The sequence below is a fragment of the Callorhinus ursinus genome, unplaced genomic scaffold (assembly GCF_003265705.2).
Source record: "Callorhinus ursinus isolate GAN/ISIS: 27379988/994484 unplaced genomic scaffold, GSC_fseal_2.0 scaffold39, whole genome shotgun sequence".
In the NCBI taxonomy this organism is placed as follows: Eukaryota; Metazoa; Chordata; class Mammalia; order Carnivora; family Otariidae; genus Callorhinus; species Callorhinus ursinus.
Genome location: NW_027397101.1, coordinates 5,508,059 through 5,534,033, shown reverse-complemented (window position 1 = coordinate 5,534,033; position 25,975 = coordinate 5,508,059). Strand labels below are relative to the sequence as shown.

The 25,975-nt window shown below is 35.9% G+C and overlaps 1 protein-coding gene across 13 annotated transcripts in view; it reads left to right on the top strand.

Moving 5' to 3' along the window:
• Positions 1-25,975, top strand: part of FANCC (FA complementation group C) — a 302,041-nt gene that overhangs the window by 138,281 nt on the left and 137,785 nt on the right. The window lies entirely within an intron of this gene.

Below are 25,975 nucleotides of genomic sequence, written 5' to 3'. Positions count from 1 at the left end.
TATGTTTTCTGTTTATTTTGTTTTATTTTTGTTTTATGATCATGTTGGCTTTTCCATTAAACTATAACTTTAATTGACTTGGCTTTGTTAATAGAACATTGACCAGATCCCCTTCTATAACTCCCAGCCTTCTTATTTCAACCCCTTCACCCAGTTCTCCTGTTGTGCCCCAACCTCAGTCTGGAGTAAAACGGGAATTTTTAGGTCTGTGTGTTACAGGTGTAATATATGTTTCTAAGACATAGGCTCACTGTATTTCAATCTGAATTGCCTGGGTAGTGCTCCTTGGGCTATTTTGGGATAAATCCCTGTGAAAAGTAAATTTAAACAGTAATGTCTATAATGGAGGTATTTCATACTGAATAGCCACCATTGAGGGCCATGTGGATGTCTGCACTACATGTGGTGACATGATCTCTACATCTGTTTTGAAGTTCAGTTGTTTCCCAGACCACATGTGCATTTCTTTAGGGGGCTGATATCCCTCCCTCCCAGGATCCAGGCGTTATAAGCTGGCAACTATAACTGGCTTACTCTCTTTGACCTAGAGATTGTTATACTTTATCTTAGTTTGACTATTGTTCCTATCAGATCTGGTTCTGTTTAATATTGACAACATTGGAGTTTCTATAAATTAGCAGCATGGCAAAAGAACCAGGCGTATTTAAATCCATAAATCTTGATTTCCAGGTCTTTTAAAGGCTTTGTGGTTTAAATAGTCCTTTACTCTGTGGTTGACATAAGAAGTACTTAAAAAAATGCTGGCTATCAGGGAGCTTTTGTAGCTCAACTGGAACTAAAAAAAAAAAGAAAAGAAAAGGAAAAAACACCTCAGCTGGGTCACTCTTTTAAGAATCACAAACTCCAGATCTCTTCTGGCTCTACTAGTGAGATATTATAGAAGTTACATACATCATTTCCGTATCTTAAAAAAAAGGAGAATACTAATGATTCTACTTACATGTGATATCTAAAGTAGTCAAATTCATGGAAACAGAGTAGAACAGGGGCCGGAGGAGAAGGGGAAAGGGATTTGTTTAATGGGTGTAGAGTTCAGTTTTGCAAGAAGAAACATTCTAGAGATCTGTTGCACAGTAATGTTCTAAGAACTAATATTCTTAACACTACTGAACTGTATATTTAAAAAGGATTAAGATGGTAAATTTCATGTTATGTGTTTTTAATCACAATTTTAAAAATTTAAAGAAACTTTAATGGATAGTGTTACTGTTAATTGAATGTTTAGTATGTGTTTTAGATGAATATCTTATTAAATATTCACAACTCCATGAAGGCAGGTATCATTACCCTGTGTTATAGATAAGAGAATTTCGATTTAGAGAAGTAATTTACTAGCTAGTAAGTGGCAGACCATTTTGGACCTAGTTGTGACTTTAAAGGCACTCAAAAAATACACTGCTGCCAGCTAAACTTAAGCCAGTCTATCTCTAAGGCTTTTTAGCTCTGGAATCTGTGATTCTTAGGATTCTGAGATGTCCTAGGGACCCTGCAGAGATCCTTCAAGTGAGAAAAAAGAAAGTTCAAATGTTTAGGTGTTCAGAGATCACTCCTCTACCATTTATACTGAACTCAAAATGCATGCTAGATTTAGTCTGTGGTACATCAGGAACAACAAATGCCTTTATGGGAGGCCAAGGTGTCATTCAAATGTTAGAATAGTTAAGGGGTTAATAGCTATTACTTCTGTGGAAAGTAGAGACTGAGAAGGGCCTTTACCATTTCATTATACTTTATTTCTGCTTTTTGAGTTTTTACTAACAAGTGTAACTTCTGTTTGGGGTTGAATTGTGTTGCCCCTAAATTCGTGTGTTCAGGTCCTAAATCTCAGAACCTTAGAATGTGATCTTATTTGTAGATAGGATCTTTGCACGTGAATTGATTAGTTAAAATGCTCAGTCGTTAAGCGTCTGCCTTCGGCTCAGGTCATGATCCCAGGGTCATGGGATCGAGCCCTGCATCGGGCTCCCTGTCAGTAGGGAGCCTGCTTCTCCCTCTCCCACTCCCCTGCTTGTGTTCCGTCACTCGCTGTGTCTCTCCCTGTAAAATAAATAAATAAAATTTTGATTAGTTAAAATGATGAAGTCAGCTGGAGTACGGTGGCCCCCTAATCCAGTGTGACTGGTGTCCTTATAAGAAGGGAACATTTGGACACAGACATGAACAAAGGCAGAATGCCATGTGAATATGAAAGCAGAGATTGGGATGCCAGCCAAGGAATGCCAAAAATTGTCAGGAAACTACCAATCCTGATGACCCCTTGATCTCAGAACTCTAGTATCCAGAACCCTGAGACAATAAATTTCTGTGGTTTAAGCCACTCAGTTTGTGGTACTTTGTTACAGCAGTCCTAGGCAACTAATATATAATTTCTAAAGTGAAAAAGAAAAGAAAGTTAGCCATGATTCCTGGGAGTTTATCCCAAATAGTATTCAAATTAAAAAAGGATCTTTATATATGATGTTCATTATAATAATTTTTATAATTGGAAAAAATGAGAAGCAATGCAAATGGTCTAAAGATTAGTGGATAACTAAATTATAGCATATCTACTTTTTTATAGCAAATCTACTTCAAGAAATATAATGTCATTTTGTATAGCCTATGAAATAATGTGAAAAATGTGTATAACATAAATAAAAAGTTGGATGTAAAATTATTTATACAAAACAATAACAGCTGTGCAAAATATATATGCACTGACTAAGATTACAAGCAGAAATGGAAAAACCTTTTTAGGATAGTGGTATCTGGGTGAATTTTTCCTTTTAATATTTCTTTTAATTTGTATGCTTTTATTTCATCAAATTATGATAATGTATTGTGGTTGTAACATTATATTTTTAAAAATCAACTTTATTGAGGCGAATTTTCCATACAGTAAAATGTATCCTTTTAAAGTGTATGGTTTGATAGTTTTGACAAATGTATACATCCTTCTGACCACCACCAAAATCAAGAAATAAAACATTTCTGTCATCACAAAAAGTTCTGTATTGCCCTTTTACAATCTGTCACTCTCTCAACCCTGGCCTTAGTCAACTACTGATCTGTTTTCTGTCACCACAGATTTGCTTCTCTTTTCTATTATTTCATATAAACAGAGTAATATAGTATTGATTTTTCTGTCTGGCTTCTTTCATCCAGCATAATTTTTTTGAGATTTTTCCATGTTGTAGTTTATCTGAGTAGTTGATTCCTTTTTATTATTGAGTAGTCCCTTGTATCAGCACATCATTTTGTTTATCCATTTATGTGTTGGTAGCAATTTAGATTGTTTCTGATTTTTGGCTGTTATGAATAAGTTGCTGTGAACATACTTGTATAAGAGTTGCGTAGTCATGTTTTAATTTTTCATGGATAAATGCTTAGGATTGGATTTGCTGGATTGTGTGATACATTTATAAGTAACATTATAAGATGCTGCCAAATGGTTCACATTCTTACCAGCGATGCATGAGAGTTCCAATAGCTTCGCTTAATTCACCAACACTTAGTATACTAGTATGTTTTTGTTTTAGTCATTCTCACGGTTGTATAGCTGTCTTCTTTTGTGGTTTTAATATGAATTTCCCTCATGATTTGATGTTAAGGCATCTTTTCATGTGCTTATAGTTTCTTTTGTGAAGTGTATTCAGGTATTTTACTTATTAAAAAATTGCTTCCTAAAAATATTGCCGTCTTATGTATGAGTGTAATGTAAGAGTGCTTTTAAAAAAATATTTTAAATACTGTTCCTTTGCCAGATAATTATATTATACATATATTTTATATATATATACATTACATATATATATTATATATTTTATATAGAGAGAGAATATTCACTCCATCTGTGGCTTGCCTTTTCTTTTTCCTTTTTTTTTTTTAAGATTTTATTTATTTGACAGAGAACGAGAGAGCACAAGCAGAGGGAGTGGGAGAGGGAGAAGCAGGCTCCCCTCTGAGCAGGGAGCCCGACGCAGGGCTTGATCCCAAGACCCTGGGATCATGACCTGAGCCAAAGGCAGATGTTTAACCGACTGAGCCACCCAGGCACCCTGCCTTTTCCTTTTCTTAATAATATACTACAAGGTACATAAGTTTTAAATTTTGGTGAAATCTATATTTGTCCATTTTTTTCTTTATGATTCAGACTTTTTGTGTCCTCAGAAATTTTTTGCCTATACCAAGTTTATAAAGATTTTCTCTGTGTTTTCTTCCAAAAGTTTTATCGTGCTAGCTTCTATTTACATTTAGTTATATGATCTACTTTGAGTTAACTTTTTCATATGGATTTGAGGCAAGGGTAGAGGTTTGTTTTCTTCTAAATTGAAATCTAGTTATTCCAGATATATTTTTTATCAGTTTTTTCAAAAATGTTTGAGGAGATTCTGATTGGAATCTCTAGATCAGTTTGAGAATTGACATCTTACCAATATTAAGTGTTTCAACTCAGGAGCATAGTATAGCCGTCTCTTTATTTTTTTTTTAAATTTTAATTTTAAAAAGATTTTTATTTATTCATTTGAGAGAGAACAGAGCGAGTGCAAAAGAGAGAAAGCACAAGCAGGGGTGAGAGGGACAAGCAGACTCCCCGGTGAGCAGGGAACCCGATGTGGGGCTCCATCCTAGAACCCTGGGATCATGACCTGAGCCAAAGGCAGACAAGACACTTAACTGACTGAGCCACCCAGGCGCCCCTAGCCATCCATTTATTTGTATTTCTTTAACTTTTCTCATCAGTATTTTAAAGTTTATAGTATACATTTCTTTTTTTAATTCTTAAAATTTTTAAAGTTTTTATTTTTTATTTTAATTATTTAGTTAACATACAGTGTTATGTTAGTTTTGAAACTAACACTGTATAATACAGTGATTCAGCAATTCTATATATTACTCAGTGCTCATCATGATAAGTATATTCTTAATCCCCTTTACCTATTTCATGCATCCTCCGACCCACCTCCCCTCTGGTAACCGTCAGTTTGTTCTCTATAGTTAAGAGTCTGTTTTTGGTTTGTCTCTTTTTCTCTTTGGTCATTTGTTTTGTTTCTTAAATTCCACATATGAGTGAAATCATACAGTATTTGTCCTTCTCTGTCTTACTTCACTTAGCATTGTACCCTCTAGATCTATTCATGTTGTTTCAAATGGCAAGATTTCATTCTTCTTTATGGCTAAGTAATATTCCATTGTGCATATGTACAATTTCTTCTTATCCATTCATCTACTGGTGGACACAGGTTGCTTCCATAATTTAGCTATTGTAAACAATGCTGCAATAAACATAGGAGTGTATATATCTTTTTGAATTAATGTTTTCTCCTATTTTTTGGGTAAATACCTGTAATGGAATGACTGGATCATATAATAGTTCTGTTTTTAATTTTTGAGAAAGCTACGTACAGTTTTCCTAGTGGCTGTACCAGTTCGCACTCCCACCAACAGTACACGAGGCTTCCCTTTACATTCTAGCCAATACTTGTTTTTCTTGTATTTTGGTTTTAGCCATCTGACTGTGTGAGTTGATATCTCGTTGTAGTTTTGATTTGCATTTCCCTGATGATTAGTGATGTTAAGCATCTTTCATTATCTGTTGGTCATTTGTATGTCTTTGGAGAAAAAGGCATTTCTGTCTTTTCATGTCTTCTGTCCATTTTTAAATTGGATTATTTGGTTTTTTTGTATTTAGTTGTATACATTCTTTATATATTTTGGATATTAACCCTTTATCAGATAGGTCATTTGCAAATATCTTCTCCCATTTAGTAGGTTGCCTTTTAGTTTTATTGTTTCCTTTGTTGTGCAGAAGCTTTTTATTTTGATGTAGTCCCAATAGTTTATTTTTGCTTTTGTTTCCCTTGCCTCAGGAGATAGATCTAGAAAAATGATACTACAGCTGATGTCAAATTATTGCCTGTGGTCTCTTCTAGGATTTTTATGGTTTCAGGTCTCACATTTAGGTCCTTAATCCATTTTGAGGTTGGGTTTTGTTTTGTTTTGTTTTTGTGGTCCACTTTCATTCTTTTGCATGTAGCTGCCGAGTTTTCTCAGCATCATTTGTGGAAGAGACTGTTTTCCCATTGAATATTCTTACCCCCTTTGTTGAAGATTATTTGACCATATAATTGTGGGTTTATTTCTGGACTCTCTCTTCTGTTCCATTGATCTGTGTCTGTTTTTGTGCCAGTATCATAGTGTTTTGATTACTGCAGCTTTGTAGTATAACTTGAGATCTGGGATTTTGATACCTCCAATTTTGTTCTTTTTCAAGATTGTTTTGGCTATTCATGGTCTTTTGTGGTTCCATACAAATTTTAGGATTATTTTTTCAAGTTCTATGAAAAATGCTCTTGGTATTTTCATAGGGATTGCATTAAATACATAGATTGCTTTGGGTAGAATGGACATTTTAACAGTATTTGTTCTTCCAATCCAACATCCTGGAAAATCTTTCCATTTGTTGGTATTATGTTCAGTTTCTTTCATCAGTATTTTACAGTTTTCAGAGTACATGTCCTTCACCTCCTTGGTTATGCTTACTCCTAGGTATTTTATTATTTTTGGTATAATTGTAAATGGGATTGTTTTCTTAATTTCTCTTTCTGGTACTTCATTATTAGTGTATAGAAATGTAACTGATTTCTGTATAATCGGTTTTGTATCCTGTAACTGTACTGAATTCATTTATCAGTTGTAGTAGTTTTTTGGTAGACTTTCTAGGTTTTCTATATATAATATCATGTAATCTGCAAATATTGAAAATTTTACTTCTTCCTTACCAATTTGGATGCCACTTATTTCTTTTTCTTGTCTCATTGCTCAGGCTAGGATTTCTAGTACTATATTGAATAAGTGATGAGAGTAGGCATCCGTGTCTTGTACCTGGTCTCAAGGGAAAAGCTCTCAGTTTTCACCATTGACTACGATGTTAGCTGTGGGTTTTTCATGTATGGCCTAATTATTAAGTTATGTCTAAAGTGAATTTTTATCATGAAGGAATCTTTTTCTGATTTTGTAGTGTCATTCTTTGTCTATTGTTACAGTCTTTGTTTTTTTTTTAAGATTTATATGAGAGAGAGAGAGAGGGAAGGAGAGAGCACAAGCTGGGGGAGGGGCAGAAGGAAAGACTCTCAAGCAGACTCCCTGCTGAGTGGGAAGCCTGTTACAAGGCTTGATCTCATGACCCTGAGATCATGACCTGAGCTGAAATCAAGAGTAGGACGTTTAACCGCCTGAGCCACCCAGGTACCCCACAGTCTTTGTTTTTAAAGTCTCTTTTGTCCAAAGTAAGTATTGCTACCCAGCTTTTTTTTTTCACTTTCATTTGCATAATAAATGGTTTTCCCTCCCCTCACTGTTTGTCTACATGTGTCTTTAGGTCTGTAATTAGTCTCTTGCAGGCAGTATGTAGACAAGTCTAGCTTTTTTATTTTAATTTAATTTTATTATGTTACTTTAGTCATCATACATTACATCATTAGTTTTTGATATAGTGTTCCATGATTCATTGTTTGCGTATAACACCCAGTGCTCTGTGCAATACGTGCCCTCCTTAATACCATCACCGGGCTAACCCATCCCCTCACCGCTCTCTCCTCTAAAACCCTCAGTTTGTTTCTCAGAGTCCATAGTTCTCTCATAGTTCGTCTCCCCCTCCGATTTCCCCCCCTTCATTTTTCCCTTCCTACTATCTTTTTTTTTTTTTATGTATTATTTGTTTCAGAGGTACAGGTCTGTGATTCATCAGTCTTACACAATTCGCAGTGCTCACTATAGCACATACCCTCCCCAATGCCCATCACCCAGCCACCCCATCCCTCTCACCCCCCACCACTCCAGCAACCTTCAGTTTGTTTCCTGAGATTAAGAATTCCTCATATCAGTGAGATCATATGATACTTGTCTTTCTCTGATTGACTTATTTCGCTTAGCATAATACCCTCTAGTTCCATCTATGTCGTTGCAAACGGCAAGATTTCTTTTTTTGATGGCTGCATAATATTCCATTGTGTGTGTGTATACACACACACACACACACACACACACACACATATACATCTTCTTTATCCATTCATCTGTCGATGGACATCTTGGCTCTTTCCACAGTTTGGCTATTGTGGACATTGCTGCTATCAACATTGGGGTGCATACCCCTTCGGATCACTACATTTGTATCTTTGGGGTAAATACCCAGTAGTGCAATTGCTGGGTCATATGGTGGCTCTATTTTCACTTTTTGAGGAACCTCCATACTGTTTTCCAGAGTAGCTGCACCAGCTTGCATTCCCACCAACAGTGTAGGAGGGTTCCCCTTTCTCTGCATCCTTGCCAACATCTGTTATTTCCTGACTTGTTAATTTTAGCCATTCTGCAAGTCTATCTTTTTTATCCATTCTGTCACTTTTTGTGTTTTGATTGGAGTGTTTAGTCTATTTACATCCAAAGTAATTATTGATAGGTATGTACTTATTGCCACTTTTTACTTGTTTATGGTTGTTTTTGTAGTTCTTCTCTGTTCCTTTCTTCTATTGTTCTTTTTTCTTACAGTTTGCTGGCTTACTTTCATGATATTCTTAGATTCCTTTCTGTTTATGTTTTGCATATTATTACCAGTTTTGATTTGTGGTTACCATTAGGTTTACATATAACATCTTATGCATATAATAGTTTATATTAAGCTGATGGTAGCTTAAAGTTTGAACACATTCTTTGCTCCTCCCACCCCCATGCTTTAGGTATATGGTGTCATATTTTGCGTCCTTTTATTATGTAAGTCCCTTGAATGTTTTTTTTTTTTATAGATATACTTAATTTTACTGGTTTTATGCTTCCTACTTCTCTTACTCCTACTTATGGTCTTTTTATTTCCACTCAGAGTCCTCTTTAACATTTCTTGTGTGGCCGGTTTGAATTCCTTTAACTTTTTTGTCTGGGAACTCTTTATCTCTCCTTCTGTCCTGAATGATAGCCTTGCCAGATAGAGTATTCTTGGTTGCAGGTTTTGTTTTGTTTTGTTTTTTATGTTTTTTTGTGTGTTTGTTTGGTATTTTGAATATATTGTGTCACTATCTTCTGTCTTGCAGTGTTTCTGCTGAACAATCAGCTCATAGCCTTATGGGGTTTCCTTTGTATGTAACTGGATTTTTTGATGGCTGCATAATATTCTGGGGTGTGTGTGTGTGTGTGTGTGTGTGTGTGTGTGTGTGTGTGTACATATATATATATATATATATGTATACACACATCTTCTTTATCCATTCATCTGTCAATGGACATCTTGGCTCTTTCCATAGTTTGGCTATTGTGGACATTGCTGCTATAAACATTGGGGTGCATACCCCTTCGGATCACTACATTTGTATCTTTGGGGTAAATATGCTTTTCTCTTGCTTCTTTTAAAGTTCTTTTTATCACTATTTTTTGCCGTTTTAATTACATAGTGTCTTGGTGTGGACCTTTTTAGGTTGATTTTGTTGGGGGGCCCTTAGTGCCTCCTAGATCTGGATTTCTGTTTCCTTCCCCTAAATTTTATGCCCCCTTTTCTCTCTATTCTCCATCTGAGATCCTTGTAATGCTAATGTTATTACATTTGATGGTGTCTCTGAATTCTCCTTATTTTCATTTTTTATTATCTTTTCCTCTATCCTCTTCAGCTGGATCATTTTCCATTACTCTGTCTTCCAAGTGACTGATTAGTTCTTCTGATTCCTTTAATCTACTGTTTATTCCATCCAGTGTATTTTTAATTTCATTTATTGAGTTCTTCATCTGTGTTTGGTTCTTTTTTATGTTTTCATTCTCTTTGTTGAGGGTCTCCCTTGGCTCCTCCACTTTTCTCAAATCCAGCGAGTACCTTTATGACCATTACTTTAAATTCTCTATTGGGCATATTACTTATCTCCATTTTGTTTAGCTTTCTTGTGATTTTTGTCTTGTTTTTTTTCATTTGGGATACATTCCTCTGTCTCCTCTTTTTGTTTAACTCTCTGTTTATGTGTTAGGAAATTCAGTTATGTCTTCTATTCTTGAAAATAGTGGCTTTATGAAGAAGAGGTCCTGTAGTGCAGTGTCCCCTCTTTATCACAACCTGGCACTTCAGGGGTTTTTCTGTGTGTGTTGTACACACCGTATTGTTGTGGCTGAGCTGCATTTGCCTTCAGTCCAGTCATGTACAATGGCTCTCTTTGCCTGTTGTAAGCAGGGCTTGGTCCCTTTGTTGGTGGTCCAGTTTGGGGTTGCCTTGGGCTTGAGTTTTTTAATCATACCAGGTATTTATCAGCGATGCAGTAGCACCAAACTGTAGGGTTCTTTCCCTGTGTTGTTCTTTGAGAAGCTTTTATTGGTGGGCGGGGCCTACAGTCAGATCTGATATCTGCCCCCATCCCACTCCTGAATCTGCAATTGGACTGGTATGTGTGGTTATCTTCCCCCCTTTCTGGGGCAGGAGTCACTTTGGAGTGGTGCTGACCTTGTAGGGGGTGCTTGGTCACTGCCAGGCTTGTGGAACTGCTTTGAATGGTCTGCAGCCAAGGGCATATTGGAGGGGGCAAGTCCATAGGAAAATGCAGGGACAGAGTGTTAGGTGCCAGCAAGGTCGTTCTGGTCTGTTCTGGGCGGGGACCTACACCTGCCTAGGAAAAACCCTGCCAACTCCTGGCAGGTTGGAGGGGGTGGGTCCATAGGAGAATGCAGGGCAGGATGTGTGCTGCCAGTAAGGTTGTGATGGTCCACTGTGGGAGGGGACCTGCAGCCACTGAGAAAAACTCTTGCCATGGCCAAGATGGAGAGGGTGAGTCCAAAGAGGAATCCATGTGGTGGTGGGTTGCTGTTAGCAATCTAGGTAGGGAGCATTGGTGCTATGCTGGTTCCCACAGATTTCCAAGTATCTAGCCTGGGGGGTGGGGCAGGGGAGAGAAATGGTGCCCACCAGCTCTTTTATCGTTGGAGAGGTCTTTCAAAGATTCTTGCCCCTCCAGCATACACTTCAAGATTAGTAAATAAATCTCCTTCCCCTATACTTCCAGGTGTTTTTCAAACTGTTGCTTCTATGCTGTATCTCAGTGAGGATGTTTGTTGTGTTGTCTCTTTAAGCAGGAACTCTGCCCTTCTGGCTCTCCCAGAGGCAAACCTGCTGAATTTTAAAGTTTCACATGTTAAGCCCTGTTGCTTGTTAGGCCCCTCCGGCTTTCAAAGCCAAATGATATGGGGATCCATCGTCACCCTGTGGGTCTCCTGTGCCTGCTGTGTCTGGCGGGTATCTGCTCCTCTCCCCACTCTGTGCCTCCTGTGTCACTCCTGCAGATATCCCATGGTTGTCTTTGTCTCCCAGCCGCACCTCTGCTCTTCCTACCCTCTTCAGTATACCTCCTCACTACATTTAGCTATGAAGAAGAGTCTGTTCTGCCAGTCTTTGAATTGTATTCTGGGTTATTTACACTGATGTGGGTGTTACCTAGTTGTGTCCATGGGTCATTATGATCTTATGATCCTCCTAGTCTACCATCTTTCCTGGAAGTCTATAGTGTACATTTCTTGCACATATTTTGTTAAATTTATATCTAAGTATTTTTTTTGAAGGCTTATTATTTAATTTACAGTCTTTTATGGCCAAGACTAGAAACATACTTTTGTGTATTGACTTAGTATCTTGGGGCCTTGCTAAACTTAACAGCTTTTCATAGATCCTTTAGGATTTTGTACATAATCATATTTTAATTTTTACTATATGCTCTTAATTTTTTTTTTCCTGTTTAATTGAACTTGCAAATCAATACATGCTTTGAGAGCAGACACCTCGCCTGTTTCCTCATCTTAGGGGGAAAGCATTTAGACTTTCAGTATTAGTTTGACTTTGTTTCTTTTTTAAGTTTTTATTTATTTATTTGAGAGAGAGAGAAAGAGTGGGAGAGCACAGAGGGAGAAGCAGACTCCCGACTCAACAGAGAGCTTGATGCAGGGCTCGATCCCAGGACCCTGAGATCACGACCTGAGCCAAAGGCAGAGAGTTAACCGACTGAGCCACCCAGGAACCCCTAGTATTAACATGACTTTAAGTGGGTTTTCCATAGGTGTTCTTTATAAAGTTGAGGGAATTCCCTTGTATTGATAATTTTTTGAAAGTTTTTATGATAAATGAATATTGAATATTTTTTTATTTTTCATTTTAATTTTTTTAAAAACTGTGGTAAAATATACATAACAAAGTTTACCATTTTAACCATATTTTTTTCTGAAAGATTTTATTTTTTAGGTAATCTCTTCACCCAACGTAGGGTTCAAACTGAAAACCCTGAGATCAAGAAGTCACATGTCTATTGACTGAGCCAGCCAGGCCCCCCATTTTAACCATATTAAAGTGTACAGTTCATTTGCATAAATGTGCAGCATCAGTACCATCCCTCTTTAGAAATTTTTTCATCTTGCAAAACTGGAACTTTGTATCCATTGAATAATAACTCCACATTCCCCACCCACCCACCCAGTCCCGGGTAACCACCATTCTACTTTCTGTCTGCATGAATTTGACTACTCTAGGTTTCTCATATAAGTGTAATCATACAATATTTGTCTTTTTGTGACTGGCTTATTTCATTCACCATATGTCTTCAAGGTTGTGATTTGTGTTAGAATTTCCTTACTTTTTTAAGGGTGGATAATATTGCACTGTATGTATATACTACATTTTGTTTGTCCTTTGACTGTCAAAAGACATTTTGGCTGCTTCCACCTTTTTTATATTATAAATAATGCTGCTGTGAACATGGGTATAGAAATACTTGTGAATGTCTGCTCTCAGTTCTTTTGGATATGTACCCAGAAATGGAAGTGCTGGATCATATGGTAATACTCTTAATTTTTTTGAGATACTGCCATACTGTTTTTCTTTTTTTTTTTTTTTTAAGATTTTATTTATTTATTTATTTGAGAGAGAGTGAGAGTGAGAGAGAAAGTACGAGCAGAGAGGAGGTGGAGAGGGAGAAGCAGACTCCCCGCTGAGCATGGAGCCTGAAGTGGAACTCGATCCCAGGACCCTGGGATCATGACCTGAGCCCAAGGCAGATGTTTAACCGACTCAGCCATGCGGGTGCCCTGCCATACTGTTTTTCATATTGTCTGAAGTATTTTATATTTCCATCAGCAGTGTATGAGGATTTCACTTTCTCCAGAGCCTCCCAACACTTATTTTCTGTTTGCTTCTTTTTAATGATGGCCATTCTAATGGGTAAAAAGTGGTTGCTCATTGTGGTTTTGTGTTTTCAATTCCCTAGCAATTTCATGTGCTTATTGGCCATTTATAAATCTTTAGAGAAACGTTGTTCAAGTTTCTGCCCATTTTTTAACCAGCTTGTTTTGTTTTGCTGTTAATGAGTTGTAAGAATTCTTTATATATTCTGAATATTGACCCCTTATCAGATATATGATTTATAGATATTTTCTCCTATTATGTGGTTGTGTTTTACTATGTTGATAGTGTCATTTGTTGCACAGAACAAATTTAAATTTTTTAATGAGGTACAGATTATGTATTTGTTGTTGTCTGTGTTTTTGGTGTCATATTTCAGAAATCATTGCAAAATACAATGTCATGAAGCTTTTCCTCAATCTTTTCTTCTAATGATTTTGTAGTTTTGGGCCTTAAATTTAGAATTTTGATCTTTTTTTCAGTTAACTTTTGTATATGGTGTAAGGTAATGGTCAAACTGCAGGGGTTTTTTTTGCATGTGGATATCCAGTTTTCCCAACACCATTTGTAGAAAAGATTGCCCTTTCCCCATTTGAATATATATGCAAGGGTTTATTTCTGGGCTTTCTACTCTGTTCCATTAGTTTGTTTCATAGCACCATATGATTACTGCATAGTTGTAGTAGATTTTATAATCAGGAAGTGTGAGACCTCTACTTTGTTCTTCATTTTCAAGATTGTGTTGGCTATTTAGAGACCCTTGAGAGTCCATTTGAACTGTGGGTAGATTTTCTAGTTTTGTGAAAAACATTGGGATTTTGATAGGGATTGCGTTGAATTTGTAGGTTGTTTTGGGTAGTATTGGCAATAATATTAAGTCTTCCAACCCATGAATAAGGGATGCCTTTTCATTTATTGGCATCTTCTTTAATTTCTTCCAGCACTGTGTTGTAGTTTTTAGTTTATAAGTCTTTCTTCTTTTTGCTAAGTTTATTCCTAAGTATTTTATTCTTTTTGATGCTATCGTAAATGGTATTGTTTTCTTAATTCCTTTTTGGGTGATTATTGTTCATGTAATGAGAAACACAATTGATTTTCCGTGTTGACTTTCTATCCTGCAACTTTGCTGAATTCATTTATTAGTTCTAACAGGGTTTGTTTTGTTTTTGTTCTTTGTTTTTTTGTTTTTATTAGAATCTTTAGGGTTTTCCACATATAACATCATGTCATCTTTGAGCAGAAATAATTTTACTACTCAAGTTTGGATAGGTTTTATTTCTCTTTATTACCTAATTGCTCTGAGTAGAGCTTTCAGTTCTATGTTGAAAAGAGGTGACAAGAGAGGGCATTCTTGCTTTTCTCCTCGTGTTAGGGGGAAAGCTTTCAGTTTTTCATCTTTGAGTATGATGTTAGCTGTGGACTTTTCACATATGGTCTTTATTATCAGATAGTGTTCTTGTATTTCTAGGTTGTTGAGTGTTTTTATCATTAAAGAGTATTGAATTTTATCAGATATCAATTCACATGATCATATGTTTTTTTTCCTTCATTCTGTTAATATGATTTATTTCATTGATTTATTTTTGTATGATGAATCATCTTTGCATTTGAGGAACACATTCTACTTAGTCTTGGTCATAATCTTTTAATGTGTTGCTGAGATTGATTTGCTAGATTTTGTTGAAGATTTTTGTATCAATATTCATCAGAAATATTGGTCTATAGTTTTGTTAAAGTATCTTTGTCTGGATTTGGTGTCAGGATAATACTGGTCCTCATAGAATGATGTAGTTCTCTCCTCTTTAATTTTTTGGAAGTGATTCAGAAGGATTGATGTTAATTCTTCTTTAAATATTTGTTAGAATTGTCCAGTGAAGCCCTCTGGTCTGGGGCTTTTCTTTGTTGGGAGGTTTTTGATTACTTATCCAATCTTTTTACTAGTTATAGGTTTGTTTGGTTTTTTCATTTCTTTATGATTCAGTCTTGTAGGGATTTGTTTATTTTATCTAGATTATCCAATTTGTTGGTATATAGTTGTTTAGAGCACTCTTATAATCCTTTTTATTTCTGTCACATGTCTTCTGTTTCATTTCTTATTGTGTTGAGTCTTTGCTCTCTCTCTGTCTCTCTTTCTCATTCAAGCATTGTAAACATTTGTCACTTTTTGTTCTGTATTCTTTTCATAGAGCAAACTCTAGGTTTCATTGATATTTGTCTATTGTTTTTCTATTCTCTTTTGTTTATCTCTACTCTAATGTTTATTATTTCCTTCCTCTGGCAACTCTGAGTTAGTTCCTCTTTTTCTAGTTTCTTTTTTTAAGATTTATTTATTTTAGAGAGAGAGAGTGAGTGCGCATATGCATATGGCGGGGAGGGGCAGCGGGATAGGGCAAGAAGCAGACTCCTCACTGAGTGTGGAGCCCCACGTGAGGCTTGATTCCACAACAGGTGAGTCCCGATCCCACAACCCTGAGATCATGACCTGAGCTGAAATCAAGAGTTGGACACTTAACCGACTGAGCCATGCATGTGCCCCCTCTTTTTCTATCTTGAGGTTTAAAGTCAGCTTGTTACTATCTTTCTTTTTAATGTAAATATTTACAGCTATAAATTTCCTTATTACCATTTCTTTTGCTATGTCCTGTAAGTTTTCATATGTTTTGTTTATATTTTTTATTTTTGTCTCAAGATATTTTCTAATTTCCTTGTGATTTCTTATTTGAACTACTGGTTGTTTAAGAGTGTGTGTTTTTTTTTTTTAAAGAGTGTGGTGTTTAATTTCCACATTATTTGTGGATTTTCTAGTATTCTACCATTGTCATCTAATTTTGTTGGATTATGATAGGAAAAAATACTTTATTGACTTCAGTCTTTTATAATTTATTGAGACTTGTTTTGTAGCCTAACATATGGTCTATCCTGGAAAATATTGTATGTACATTTGAGAAAAGTGTGTATTCTGCTATTGTTGGGTAGAGTGTTTTGTATATGTCTCTTAGGTCCAATTAGTCTGTAGTATTTTTTTAAATCCTGTGTTTCCTTATTGCTTTTATCTTTGGTTATTTTGTCTATTATTGGAAGTGGGATACTGGAGTCTCTACTCTTACTGTAGAGCTGTCTCTCTTTCCCTTCAATTCTGTCAGTGTTTGCTTACTTCATATATTTAGGAGCTCTAATATTTGGTACATGTATGTTTATAGTTATATGTTTTGATGAATTGGCACATTTATCATTATATCATGTTCTTTGATTCTTGTATTAGTTTTTGACTTAAAGTCTTTATTGTGTAATGTGGTATATCCATCTCTACCCTCTTTTGCTTATTGTTTGCATGAAATATTTTTTCTATTCTTTTACTTTCAATATATGCATGTCTTTAGATCTAAAGTGAGTTCACTGTAGACAGCATATAGTTGGATCTGTTGTTTATTTTTGTTTTTATTTTAACCCATTCTGCTAATCTATGTCTTTAGATTGGAGAGTTTATTCTATTTACATTTATAGTAATTACAAGAAGGACTTACTATTGTCATTATGTTTTTGTTGGATGTCGTAAGTTTTTGTTCCTTATTTCCTCTGTTTAGTGGATTTTTTGTAGTGATATGTTTTGATTCCCTTATTTCCTTTAGTTCAGATTCTATAGGTATTTTCTTTGTTGAGTCTTTCTTAAATTGATACCAACTTAACTTCAGTCACATACAGAAATTACTTTATAACTCTGCCTCTTCACTTTATGAAATAGATGTCACAGATTACATCTTTATGTATTGTGTACCCATTAACTTAGATTTATTTTTTATGCTTCTGTCTTTTAAATTTCCTAAAAGAATTAAAATGGATATACACACCTCAGTTACAATAATACATGAATTTGTTTGTCAGTATATTTAACTTTATTGCATAACTTTATATTTTCATATGGTTTTGAATTTCTGTGTAGCATCTTTTCATTTTAACTTGAAGGACTCTCTGTAGCATTTCTTGTATGGTAGGTCTCATGGTAATGAATTCCCCTCACTTTCATTTATCTGGGAAGGTCTTAATTTCTCCTTCATTTCTGAAGGACATTTGTGCCAGATACAGTAATCTTTGTTAGCAGTTTTTTCTTCAGCACTTTGAATATATCATCCATTCCCTTCTGGCCTGCAGTGTTTCTGCTAAGTAACCCATTTATAATCTTATGGGGGCTTCCTTATTTGTGATGAGTTGCTTTTTCTTGCTGCTGTCAAGTTTCTCTTCGTGTTTGACTTTTGACAGTTTGATAATATATCTCAATGTGTAGACCTCTTTTGGTTCATTCTAGTTGGAGTCCTTTAAGTTTCTTGAATTTGGATGTCCAGTTCCTTCCTCAGATCTGGGAAGTTTTTGACCATTATTTTTTCAGATAACTTCTATGCCTGTTTCTCTCACTTGTCCCCTTCTGGGACTCCCATAATGAATATATTGGTGTTCTTCATGGATTCCATAAGTCCCATAGGCTTTCTTTACTTTCTTCATTCTTTTTGTTGTTCCTTTGATTCAATAATTTCAGATGACCTCTCCTTAAATTCAGTATTCTTCCTTCTGCTGGTTTGACCTGCTGTTGAATCCCTTCAGTGAATTTTTCAATTTTGTTCTGTTTTTCAGCTCTAGAGTTTCTATTTTGTTGTTTTTAAAGACATTTTTATTTCTATATTGATATTCTCATTTTGTTCATATGTAATTTTTCTGATTTTCTTTAGTTCTCTGTATTTTTCCTTAGCTCCTTGAGCATATTTAAGACAACTTTATGTCTTCTTATAGGAAGTCCAAAGTCTGTGTTTTTTTAGGATCACTCTGGAGATTTATATTGTTCCTTTGAAAGGTTCATATTTCCCTTTTTCTTTGCATGCCTGCTTATATTTGTTGAAAATTTATTATTTAAAAAGCCAATTTTCTCAATTTTTACAGGTTTGCCCTGCATGAGAGAAAACCGTCCTAGTTAGCCTGGCATAAAGGCTTAAGGTTTTCTCAGGCCTCTTCTGGATGCATTTTTTTCTGGGCCTGTATGTTTTCTTTTTCCAAGTTTTCTGTATACATGGCTTCTTTAAAATTTCCTAATTTTTTTTATATGTGCAGCTGAAGCAAGCACTAAAATATCCTAATTTTTTGAGTCTCCTTCCTGCCTCTTTATAGGGTGTTGGGTGTTCTACTGTTTTTCTTTGCCTATAATCTTACCCCCAGGTGTCTGCCGGTATCCCATCCCTGTAGTTTTTGCACACTGCAGTACTCACCACTGTCTTCTATGACTTCAGGCCTGAAATCCAAACTGTGCCACCATTTGCATCTGAGCTCCGAGTCAGGCAATAGAGAAAGCAGTCCCTTGGGCAGGCTACAGGCAGGCCTTAATATTACAAACAAGTTTCACTCTTTTTCTATTGTTAGGAGGGAGGAAACTAGAAATTGGGCCCCTTCCTTCTGAGCTGCATGGGGGTAGGGGATGGACAAGGGCAAGCAAAAATGCCATGAAATTTCATACTGTTTTGAGTGTGGCTTTTTCTTGATTGGGTGTTTGATTGGTTGCTGCAAATCCTTGACTGCTTTTCAGAGTTCCCACAAAGTTGTTTTAGTCAGTCTATGGTTGTTTTCTTGATATTTCTACTGAAGGAATGAGGGCTTGAGGCTTTCTAGTCTGCTATTTTGCTGACATTACACCATCAAATATTGAATATTTTTAAATGATTTTTATGTATTAGTTGAAATAATCATATGATTTTTCTCCTTTATACTATCAATGCTCATATAGTTAATATAGCATTTATTGCGATTTAGGTTGTTAACCTCACCTCATTACTGGGATAAACCCCATTTAGTAATGTGTTATCCTTTTTATATATTGTTGCTTTCTGCTGCTTAAATTTTGACAAGGGACACCTGGATGGCTCAGTCATTTAGTGTCCAACTCTTGATTTTGGCTCAGGTCATGGTCTCAGGGTAGTGGGATCAAACTCTGCATCGGGCTCAACATGGAGTCTGCTTGGGAATCTCTCTCTCTCTACCCCCCCCGCCCCTACCCCCATGCTCTCTCTTTCTCCCTCTCTAATTAATTAATCTTTTTAAAAATAAATTTCGTTAAAAATTTTTGCATCCATGTTCATGCGGAATATTGGTCTCTGGTTTTCCAGCAATGCCTTTGTTGGCTTTGATATCAGGGAAATTCACCTTTATTTTCTAAGTGAATGTAGAAATTTTTTTTTTCTTAAATGTTTGCTTAATATCACTAATGAAACTATCTGGTCCTGAAGTGTTTTTTCTGGGAAGTTTTTAAATTATTGGTTCAATTTCTTTAATAGATGAATTCTGTTAAGATTTTCTATTTCTTCTTGAGTCAGTTTTAGTAATTTTTGCCTTTTAAGGAATGTATCCATTGCACCTTTGTTGACATAATGTTTTTTATAATGCTTTTAATATCTGTAGGATGACCTCACTTTCACTTCTGACATTAGAACTTGCATCTTTTTTTTTTTTTTTTTTTGGACTTGCATCTTCTCCCCTTTTGCCATGACTAGAGTTTGACAAATTTACTAAGTTTTTAAAAAGAACCAGTCTTGGTCCATATTGATTTTTATCTCTTGTTTGTGCATTTTTCTGTTTCTTTTATTTCTACCTTTATATTTATTTCCTTTCTTCTTATTTTGGATTTACTTGGATATTTTCTTCCTGACTTTTAAGCTGGAACTTAAATACTTGGTCTGAGACCTTTCTTCATTTGAAACATAAAACTTAAAGCTATAAATTACCCTTTATTTGCTGTTTTAGTTGCTTCTCTTGAATTTGGGGACATGTTTTCATTTTCTGCAGAATATTTCCTAATTTTCTCTCATAATTTTTCCTTGATTCTGGTTATTTTGAAATGTTTTGCTTAATTCTCAAATATGTGAGGATTTTTCATATTTCTTTTAGTGATGTATAATTTAATTCTGATGTGTCTGAGAAAATATTTGTATTATTTTAGTTCAATTCTCTGAGATGTGTTTTATGGCTCTGAGTTTGATCTGTAATGGTGACTTCCACATTAAGTTGAAAATAACTGGATGGAATATTCCTTAGATGTGTGTTAGTTCAACATGGTTGATAGTTGTTGAAGACTGTGAAGTTCTGAGATTTCTTTCCTCATTGAATGCTAGGAGGTTAGTCTGTCATGTTTTAATGCCTGCTGGTAGAAACAAAGGGCTTTATTATAATACAGTAAACAGTATGACTTTGATGTATATTTCTATTCCCTGTGTCCCCTGTTTTCTGTGGGAGATGCAGAGAGTTCCAGGTAAATACTGTTCATAGATGGGTATGAGTCATATCTGAAAAACCTTCAGCTTGGGAGTAGTCAAATCTTCTATAATAGATGGCAGACAAACTTCATTTTACCCTGGAGGGAGACATTATATTATACAGTAAACAAACCTGCCCTTTGCTTCTAATTGAGACCCTACCTGTCTCTTCCAAAGCTCTTTGTTATAGAAGCATCCTTGAAAAGATAGTATGACGCAAAGGCAGCCACTGCTTTGGCTCACAAAATGTGCAGAAATCCAAGAGACTAATAGAGAATTATCTCCTTATAACACTGTTGTTCAAGTCTTTTGTTCAAATCAGCCTTACTGATTTTCTGTTTTCTACCAGTTACTAACTGATAGATGATATATGTTGAAGTCTGCAGTTATAATTTTGAGTTATCCATTTCTTTTTTTTTTTAAGATTTTATTTATTTATTCAGGAGAGACAGAGAGAGAGAGAGAGAGAGGCAGAGGGAGAAGCAGGCTCCCAAGGAGCAGGGAGCCCGATGTGGGACTCGATCCCAGGACCCTTGGGATCATGACCTGAGCCGAAGGCAGACACTTAACCATCTGAGCCACCCAGGCGCCCTTGAGTTATCCTTTTCTGTTTTCAATTTTGTCATTTTTTTGGTTTCATTTATTTTGAAGCTTTGTTATTGGGTGTAAGCACGTTTAAAATTGTGACATCTTTGATAAATCAACCCTTTTATTATTAATGAAGTGACTGTTTTGTTTCCTGGTAATAATCTTTGTTCTGAAGTATACTTTGATATTAGAAAGAAAAACAAAAAAACACCCTAGCTTTTTTTTTTATGCTATGTTAATCACCGTACATTACATCATTAGTTTTTGATGTAGTGTTCCATGATTCATTGTTTGAATATAACACCCAGTGCTCCATGCAGAACGTGCCCTCTTTAATATCCATCACCAGGCTAACCCATCCTCCCACCCCCCTCCCCTCTAGAAGCCCCAGTTTGTTTTTCAGGGTCCATAGTCTCTCATGGTTCGTCAACACCCTAGCTTTTTTCTGGTTAGTGTTTGCATGGTATATCCTTTTCATCCTTTTACTTTTAACCTAATATGACTTTTTAAAGTGGGTTTCTTGTAGATAACATATAATTGGTTCTTGATTTTTATCCAGTCTGACAGCTGCTGTCTTTTCATGGAATGTTTAATATTTCTACTTAATGTGATTACTGATGTGCTGGGTTTAAATATTTTGTATTTGTTGCTATTGCTAAGTCACAAACCATCCCAAAATTAGTGGCATAAAATTGTAATCATTTTAATGCCTTTTTGGATTCTATCACTCAGGAACTCAGAAAGGACATATTGGGGATGGCTTGCTCTGCTTCTCAACGTCAGGGGCCTCGGATGGGGAGATTTGAATACTAGTAGTGATGGAATGATTTGGGGCTGGAATCATCTCAAGGCTTACTCTATTAATGGTGGTTGATGATGGCTGTTAGCTAGTACCTCAGCTAGGGCTATTGGCTGGAACCCCCATCTGTGGCCTTTATGTCAGGCTTTTTGGCTTCCTCACAGCATGGTGGCTGGGTTTCAAGAAAATGTCTAAAAGAACCAGATAGAAGCTATCTCTTCTTCATAACCTTTTCTCAGAAATCACAGAGTGACACTTTTACCGCACTCACTAAAGTAGTAGGCACAAGCCCCTACCCAGATTCAAGGGAAAAAGACAGAAACCCCACCTCTCAATGTGAAGAGTATCAAAGATATTTAGGACCATGTTTTAAGACTGCCACATAAAAAAAAATAAAAATAAAAAAGACTGCCACATCTAGTATCTTGTTCTTGTTTTCTGTTTTTCTCATTTGTTCTTCATTATTTTTCCTATACTCCTAACTTTAAAATTTATTTTTGCTATTCCATTTCATCTCTAGTTTAATAGCTATACCTTTTTATCTTATAGTGGTTGCTGTAGCACAGCACTATTTATTAGAAATATAATGTGAGCCATAATTATGTATTTAAATTTAATTTTCCAGTAGCCACATTAAAAAATTAAACAGGTGAAATTAATAATAAAAATATTTTATTTGGGGCGCCTGGGTGGCTCAGTGTGTTAAGCATCTGCCTTCGGCTCAGGTCGTGATCCCAAGGTCCTGGGATCAAGCCCAATGCCAGGTTCTCTGCTCAGTGGAGAGTCTGCTTCTCCCTCTCCCTCTGCCCCTCCCCCTGATCATGCTGTCTCATGAACGTGCACTCTCTCTCTCAAATAAATAAATAAAATCTTAAAAAATTTTATTTTACATAATACAACCAGTTATTATTTCAACATGTAGTCAATATTTAAAAATGAGATACTTCATTCTTTTTCTCTATACTAACTCACTGAAATTCAGAATATAACTTATTTATAACAATTCTCAATTCAGACAAGTCATGTTTTAAGTTTCAATTTGCCACAGGTGGCTAGTGGCTACTGTTTGGGGCAACACAGCTCTAAGATTTATAATACTCATATTTCGTATTATATAGGAGTATTTATATTACGTTATAGTATACGTGTATAGTATGTATGTGTATAATATTAGAACGTTATAGCAATTTATATCCATTTCTTTTCTCCCGGCTTTTGTTTATTATTATGGTAGATTTTACTTATGAAAATTTTATAAACCCACAGTACATTGTCATTAATTTTGCTTTAAGGAGCCAGTTTTGTTTTTTTTTTAAGATTTTATTTATTTATTTGACAGAGAGAGACACAGTGAGAGAGGGAACACAAGCAGGGGGAGTGGGAGAGTGAGAAGCAGACTTCCCGCCGAGCAGGGAGCCCGATGCAGGGGCTCGATCCCAGGACCCCGGGATCATGACCTGAGCCGAAGGCAGACGCTTAACGACTGAGCCACCCAGGCACCCCCAGTTATTTTTTTTTTAACAAAAATGAAAAGTAAGGAAACAATCTTTTATATTAACACATATATTTGCTGTTGTCAGCACTCTATTTCTTTGTGTAGATGTTCATTTCCATTTCATAACATTTTCTTTTCTCTTGAAAAACTTCTTTTAACATAGGGTGGATTACATGTCTGCTGTTTAGAATTCTCTCCACTTTTGTTTGTCTGAAAGAGGTTTTGTTTCATCTTCATTCTTGAATGATATTTTCACTGAATATAGAATTCTGTTTTGGTGGGTTGTTTGTCCTTTGGTATTTTAAAGATATAATTTGAGTGACTGTGTTGTACGAGTTTTGAGAAGGCTATTGTCATTTTTATCTTTATATTCATCTATGTCTTTTTCCCCCCTGACTGCTTTTAAGATTTTTTTTTTCTTTATCACAGGTTTTCAGAAAATTGATTAGGATGTATCGTGGTATGGTTTTCTTTGTGTTCATCCTAGCTGGGATCTTTTGAGCTTCCTGTATTTGTGCGTTTATAATTTAGAAAAAGTTTAGCCATCATTTCTTTAAATACTTACTCTGTCCTTTGCTTCTTTTCTAGGATTCCAGATACATATATGTATATATTAACTTACTTGATTTTTTCCCAAAGGTCTGTGAGATTCTTGTTGTATATTATCCTATCCTCTCTCTCTGTCTGCTTCATTTTGGATAGTTTCAGTTGCTATGTCTTTTAGTTTAGTGATTTTTCTTTTGCAGTGTTTAATCTGTTTTATTAATTTAAATACTACTTAAATACCATTTTTCAATAGTATTTGCTTACTTATTTTTTTTTGGTAACATTTGGTAATTCTTGCAAGATTTCATACTTTTTCATTGCTATTATATTTGTTATGGTGATCTGTGATTACTAACCTTTGGTAGTATTATTGTAATTGTTTTGGGGCTCCATGAACTGTGCCCATATAAGATACTGAATTTAATAGATTAAGTGGTGCTCCAATGACCAGCCACTCCCCATCTTTCTTCCTCACCTTGGGCCTCCCTGTTGCCTGAGACACAACAATATTGAAATTAGGCCAGTTAGTAACCCTACAATAGCAGTGCTTATGTGAAAAGAAGAGTCACATGTCTTTCACTTTAAATCAGAAATTAGAAATGATTAAGCTTAGTGAGAAAGGCATGTCAAAAGCTGGGATAAACCAAAAGTTAGGCCTCTTGCACCTGACAGCCAAGCTGTGAATGCAAAGGAAAAGTTCTTGAAGGAAATTAAAAATGCTACTCCAGTGAACACACATGTGATAAGAAAAGTGAAACAGCCTTATTACTGATATGGAGAACGTTTTATTGGTTTGGACAGAAGATCAAACCAGCCACAACATTCCCTTAAGCCAAAGCCTAATACAGAGCAGGGAAGGCCCTAACTCTCTTTAGTTCTAAGACAACAGAGAGAAGTGAGGAAGAAATGTTTGAAACTAACAGAGGTTGGTTTGTCCATGAGATTTAGAGAAAGATGCCATATCCATAACTTAAAAGTGCAAGCTGAAGGAGCAAGTGCTGATGTAGAAGCTGCAGCAAGTTATCCAGAAGGTCTAGAAATGATAATTACTATTTTTTTAAAGATTTTATTTATTTATTTGAGAGAGAGAGAGTGAGCAGGAGCAGGGGGGAGAGGCAAAGGGAGAGGGACAAGCAGACACCCAGCTGAGCAGGGAGCCCGTTGCGGGGCTGGGATCATGACCTGAGCCAAAGGTAGATGCTTAACTGTCTGAGCCACCCAGGCACACCTAGCAAAGATAATTTTTGAAGGTAGGTACACTTAACAGGTTTTCAGTGTAGCCTTCCTTCTGTTGGATGAAAATGCCATCTAGGACTTTAATAGGTAGAGAGAAGTCAATGCCTGGCTTCAAAGGACAGGCTTGAATCTCTTGTTAGGGGCTAGTGCAGTTGGTGACTTGAAGTTGGAGCCAGTGCTCATTTAGCATTCCAAAAATCCTAGGACCCTTAAGAATTACGCTAAATCTACTCTGTCTATGCTCTGTAGCATAGCCTGGTGACAGCACATCTGTTTACAGTATCGTTTACTGAATATTTTAAGCCCACTTTTGAGACCTACTGCTCAGAAAAACAGATTCCTTTCAAAACATTACTGCTCATGGACAGTGCACCTGTTCACCCAAGAGCCCTGATGGAGATGTACAGTGAGATTAATGTTTTAATTCCTGCGAACACAATATCCATTCTGTAGCCTGTGGATCAAGGAGTTATTTCAATTTTCAAGTCTTATTATTTAAGAAATACATTTCATAATGCTATAGCTGCCAGAGACAGTGATTCCTCTAATGGATCTGGACAAAGTCAATTGAAAACCTTCTGGAAAGTATTCACCATTCTAGATATCATTAAGTATATTCATGATTTATGAGAAGAGGTCAAAATATCAACATTAACAGGAGTTTGGAAGTTGATTTCAGCCCTCATGGATGACTTTGAGGGGTTCATGACTTCAGTGGAGTAAGTCACTGTAGATGTGGTAGGAATAGTAAGAGAGCTAGAATGGGAAGTGGAGCCATGTGACTGAATGGCATAGTCTCATGATAAAACTTGAAGAGGGGTTGGTTGCATTTTATAGAT